Source organism: Anolis sagrei, chromosome 6 (assembly GCF_037176765.1).
Source record: "Anolis sagrei isolate rAnoSag1 chromosome 6, rAnoSag1.mat, whole genome shotgun sequence".
NCBI lineage: Eukaryota > Metazoa > Chordata > Lepidosauria > Squamata > Dactyloidae > Anolis > Anolis sagrei.
Window position 1 is genome coordinate 3602598 of NC_090026.1, and position 6633 is coordinate 3609230.

Sequence of the window (6633 nt, forward strand, 5' to 3'; positions counted from 1 at the left end):
AAACAGCTGAATTCCTATGGAAGGTTGGGGAAGTCTGCCACCTAGTGACCAAAGAGAGTGGTGCAGCTGATGGACTGATTTTATTAAGGTTGTTGTAGGTTTTTTCGGGCTATATGGCCATGGTCTAGAGCAGTGTTTCTCAACCTGGGGGTCGGGACCCCTGAGGGGGTCACGAAGGGGTGTCAGAGGGGTCGCCAAAGACCATCAGAAAACACAGTATTTTCTGATGGTCATGTCCATGTGGGAAGTTTGAGCCAATTCTATCGTTGGTGTTCAGAATGTTCTTTGATTGTAATGAACTATAAATCCCAGCAACTACAACTCCCAAAAGTCAAGGTCTATTTTCCTCAAGCTCCACCAGTGTTCACATTTACGCATATTGAGTATTTGTGCCAAGTTTGGTCCAGATCCACCATTGCGTGTGTCCACAGTGGTCTCTGGATATAGGTGAACTACAACTCCCAAACTCAAGGTCAATACTCACCAAACCCTTCCAGTGTTTTCTGTTGGTCGTGAGCATTCTGTGTGTCAAGTTTGGTTCAATTCCATCATTGGTAGGGTTCAGAATGCTTCAAATCCAACACTGGTGGAGTTCAGAATGCTCTTTGATTATAGGTGAACTATAAATCCCAGCAACTACAACTCCCGAATTACAAAATCAATCCTCCCCCAACCCCACTAGCATTTACATGTGGTTGCATTGGGTATTTGTGCCAAATTTGGTCCAGTGAATGAAAATGCACCTTGCATATCAGATATTTACATTATGATTTATAACAGTAGTAAAATGACTGTTATGAAGTAGCAACGAAAACAATATTATGGTTGGGGGTCACCACAACATGAGGGACTGTATTAAGGGGTCACGGCATTAGGAAGGTTGAGAAACACTGTATTAAGGGGTCACGGCATTAGGAAGGTTGAGAACCACTGCCCTAGAAGTACGTACTTTTGGGTTAAATTGGCTCATGTAATAAAATTGGTCCACAGGCTGCACTACTCTCTTCTACCACTAGATGTCAGGCTTCCCCAACCTTCCATAGGAATGCAGCTGGCTTCCCTGCTTTGTTTCCTCAAGCACAGCAATGGCTTGTATCTGCACTGTAGAATTAATGCACTTCGATACCACTTGGACTGCCAATGGTTCAATGCTATGGGGTCTTGGGAGCTGTAGTTTGGGGAAGGCCCAGCACTCTTTGGCAGAGAAAGCCTTGCAAAACTACAACTCCCAATATGAAAGAGCATGGAGGTAGGGTAGTTCAAGTGTTGCCAAACTGCATTAATTTTGCACCCATTTGAAAAAAAGGAGAGAGTTCTCCAACCCTTTTGCATCTGGGGATTTCTGCCAGGACAGCAGTATTTGATGCCGCTCATTCGCAAGCCGCTTTGAACATGTTCCCCCCCCCCCTCCCCGTTTTTTCCGGCTTGTTATATAATTCTTTCAGAGGCCTAAAGGGGGGAAAATAAATAAATAAAAGACTGATAAAACAGCAAATGGCAACAGACAACAATTTCAGCAATTGTTTCACCGGCAGATTGCAAACAACACTGAGAAATTATATAATGCCATTATGTAACACAAGTTAAATGCTAACGTTTAGAGCGTCTGGGAACAGAGTGTCACGGCGGATATTAAAAGATGTATTTTTCCGGGAGGAGAATCCCTTCTCCGAAATGCTTGGGAACAAAAGGGTTTGGGATTCCAGGTTGAGGAATATCTGCACTTGGAATACATGTCAACAATGAGATGCCTTTGAGACGGGACCCAAATATTTCCTATCATACAGGCATGCGCAAACTTGGGCCCTCCAGGTGTTTTGGACTACAACTCCCACAATTCCTAACAGCCTACCGGCTGTTAGGAATTGTGGGAGTTGCAGTCCAAAACACCTGGAGGGCCCAAGTTTGCCCGTGCCCACCTGGTACAAGGGGCATTCATTAAAGATTTCCCTTGACTCACTTCTATTTATCCCAGGATGCTGAAACTGCACATGTGTAATGATATAAGCCTCCATAGGTTAAGTACAACTCAGACTCCATTGTCCGAATGTCCAACCACTGTCCCTCAAAGCACTTACTCTACTCCGAACTCAAGAACAGGAAATATAATGTTGGTGGACAGAAAAAGAGATTATTTATCGTGTCATCCGCAACCAGAACATTGTATTACATTTCTAACAGAACAAAACAAACAAACAGATTTTTTTAAAAAACACAAATTTTGCAAACTTGGCAGCTGATTAAATGTCCTTTGACCAGTATCTGGCCCCTTGGAGTGCCTCTGGTGTTGCCGCAAGAAGGTCCTCCATTGTGCATCATGTGGCAGGGCTCAGGTTGCATTGCAGCAGGTGGTCAGTGGTTTGCTCTTCTCCACACTCGCATGTTGTGGACTCCACTTTGTGGCCCCATTTCTTAAGATTGGCTCTGCATCTCGTGGTGCCAGAGCGCAGTCTGTTCAGTGCCTTCCAAGTCGCCCAGTCTTCTGTGTGCCCAGGAGGGAGTCTCTCATCTGGTATCACCCACAGATTGAGGTGCTGGGTTTGAGCCTGCCACTTTTGGACTCTCGCTTGCTGAGGTGTTCCAGCGAGTGTCTCTGTAGATCTAAGAAAATTATGTCTTGATTTAAGTCGTTGACGTGCTGGCTGATACCCAAACAAGGGATGAGCTGGAGATGTCTCTGCCTTGGTCCTTTCACTATTGGCTGCTACATCCCGGCGGATGTCAGGTGGTGCAATACCGGCTAGGCAGTGTAATTTCTCCAGTGGTGTAGGGCGCAGACACCCCGTGATAATGCAGCACGTCTCATTAAGAGCCACATCTACTGTTTTAGCGTGGTGAGATGTGTTCCACACTGGGCATGCATACTCAGCAGCAGAGTAGCATAGCGCAAGGGCAGATGTCTTCACTGTGTCTGGTTGTGATCCCCAGGTTGTGCCAGTCAGCTTTCGTATGATATTGTTTCTAGCGCCCACTTTTTGTTTGATGTTCAGGCAAGTGCTTCTTCTTCTAGGTCAGAGCATGGTCCAGAGTGACTCCCAGGTATTTGGGTGCGCTGTAATACTCCAGTGGGATTCCTTCCTAGGTGATCTTCAGAGCTCGGGATGCTTGTCTGTTCTTAAGGTGAAAGGCACATGTCTGTGTTTTAGATGGATTAGGGATCAGAAAAAGAGATTGAAAGATGGGCTTAAAGCCAACCTCAAAAACTGTGGCATAGACACTGAGAACTGGTTAGCCCTGGCCCTTGAGTGCTCTAACTGGAGGTCAGCTGTGACCAGCAGTGCTGTAGAATTTGAAGAGGCACGAATGGAAGGCGAAAGGGAGAAACGTGCCAAGAGGAAGGCACATCAAGCCAACCCTGACTAGGACTGCCTTCTGTCCGGAAAGCGATATCCTCACTGTAGGAGAACATGCAGGTCAAGAATAGGGCTTCTCAGCCACATATGGACCCACCACCAAGACACCACATTTGGAAGACCATCATCCTTGAGCTACCCACACCCACCTGCGGATCAACGACCAAGACACCACATCTGGAAGACCATCATCCTTGAGCTATCATACCCACCTATGGATCAACCACCAAGACACCACATCTGGAAGACCATCTTCCTTGAGCTACCACACCCACCTACGGATCAACCACCAAGACACCACATCTGGAAGACCGTCATCCTTGAACTATCATACCCACCTATGGATCAACCACCAAGACACCACATCTGGAAGACCATCATCCTTGAGCTACCCACACCCACCTACAGATCAACCACCAAGACACCACATCTGGAAGACCATCATCCTTGAGCTACCCACACCCACCTACAGATCAACCACCAAGACACCACATCTGGAAGACCATCATCCTTGAACTACCACACCCACCTACGGATCAACCACCAAGACACCACATCTGGAAGACCATCATCCTTGAGCTACCACACCCACCTACGGATCAACCACCAAGACACCACATCTGGAAGACCATCATCCTTGAGCTACCCACACCCACCTACGGATCAACCACCAAGACACCACATCTGTACAACCATCATCCTTGAGCTACCACACCCAACCTATGGATTAACCACCAAGACACCACATCTGGAAGACTATCATCCTTGAGCTACCACACCCACCTACGGATCAACCACCAAGACACCACATCTGGAAGACCATCATCCTTGAGCTACCCACACCAACCTACGGATCAACCACCAAGACACAACATCTGGAAGACCATCATCCTTGAGCTACCACACCCACCTACGGATCAACCACCAAGACACCACATCTGGAAGACTATCATCCTTGAGCTACCACACCCACCTACGGATCAACCACCAAGACACCACATCTGGAAGACCATCATCCTTGAGCTACCCACACCAACCTACGGATCAACCACCAAGACACAACATCTGGAAGACTATCATCCTTAAGCTACCCACACCCAACCTACGGATCAACCACCAAGACACAACATCTGGAAGACCATCATCCTTAGGCTACCCACACCAACCTATGGATCAACCAAGACACAACATCTGGAAGACCATCATCCTTGAGCTACCACACCCAACCTATGGATCAACCACCAAGACACCATATCTGGAAGACCATCATCCTTGAGCTACCACACCCACCTACGGATCAACCACCAAGACACCACATCTGGAAGACCATCATCCTTGAGCTACCCACACCCACCTACGGATCAACCACCAAGACACCACATCTGGAAGACCATCATCCTTGAGCTACCCACACCCACCTACGGATCAACCACCAAGACACCACATTTGGAAGACCATCATCCTTGAGCTACCATACCCACCTACGGATCAACCACCAAGACACCACATCTGGAAGACCATCATCCTTGAGCTACCCACACCCAACTACAGATCAACCACCAAAACACATCATCTGGAAGACCATCATCCTTGAGCTACCCACACCCACCTATGGATCAACCACCATCCTTGAGCTACCACACCCACCTACAGATCAACCACCAAGACACCACATCTGGAAGACCATCATCCTTGAGCTACCCACACCAACCTACAGATCAACCACCAAGACACAACATCTGGAAGACCATCATCCTTAAGCTACCACACCCACCTATGGATCAACCAAGACACCACATCTGGAAGACCATCATCCTTGAGCTACCACACCCACCTACGGATCGACCACCCCTCATACATCCTTTCTACACTGAGCCTGAAGGTTAATTATATGCCCAAGATGTTTAATGGCATTGGAATGAAAGTGGGGAGGGGCATGCATTTCCGTCCCTTTGCCTGATGTCCAACGCCTCAACTCACCTTTTGCAATAATCACCGCGCAGAAGCCATGGAAGAGTTGGCAGAGATAACGGCCGATCTGGAAGGAGAAGGAGAAGCACATCAGGTCCAAGGTGGCATCTTAACTCAACCAGAGCTGCATCCACACTGTGGAATTAATGTGGTTTGGCACCGATTTAACCACCATGGCTCAATGCTATGGCGTTCTGGGTGTTGTAGTCTCACTTTAACTCCCAGGAAAGTTTCACAAGGCTCAATGGTATGGGACCTTGTGAGTTGTAGATCCACGAGGCTTTTCCTGGGAGCTATAGTTTCACAAGGCTTGACTTTATGGGGGCCTGGGAGTTGTGGTCTCACAAGGTCTTCCCTGGGAGTTGGAGTCTCACTTTCCTGGGAGTTATAGTTTCACAATTCTTGACTCCCAGGCCTTTCCTGGGAGCTATAGTTTCACAAGGCCTGGGAGTTGTGATCTCACAAGATCTTCCCTGGGAGTTGTGTCACTTTCCTGGGAGTTATAGTTTCACAAGTTTCAATGTTATGGGATCTTGTGAGTTGTAGTTTCCCAGGAACTATAGTTTCACAAGGCTCAACTTTATGGGATCCTGGGAATTGGAGTCTCACAAGGCCTCTCCCAGGAGCTAGTTTCACAAGGCTCAATGGTATGGGACCTTGTGAGTTGTAGTTTCCCAAGGCCTTTTCCAGGAGCTATAGTTTCACAAGGCTCAACTTTATGGGAGCCTGGGAGTTGTGATCTCACAAGGTCTTCCCTGGGAGTTGGGAGTCTCACTTTCCTAGGAGTTATAGTTTCACAAGTTTCAATGGCATGGGACCTTGTGAGTTGTAGTTTCCCAGGAACTATAGTTTCACAAGGCTCAACTTTATGGGATCCTGGGAATTGGAGTCTCACAAGGCCTCTCCCAGGAGCTAGTTTCACAAGGCTCAATGGTATGGGACCTTGTGAGCTGTAGTTTCCCAAGGCCTTTTCCAGGAGCTATGGTTTCACAAGGCTCAACTTTATGGGATCCTGGGAGTTGTAGTGTAATCTCACAAGGTCTTCCTTGGGAGTTGAAGTTCCAGGAGGCTGTTTGCGGAATATATAATTTTGGAAGGCTCAATGCTATGAGGTCTTGGGAGTTGTAGTTTCGCAGATCTTCCTTGGGGGTTATAGATTCACAAGACTTAATACAATGGGACCCTGTGAGATACTGGGAGTTGTAGTTCCACAAGGCCTTTCTTAGGAACTATAGTTTCAGAAGGCTCAACATTATGGGATCCTGGAAGTTGTAGTTCCACAAGACCTGTCCTGGGAGCTATAGTCTCA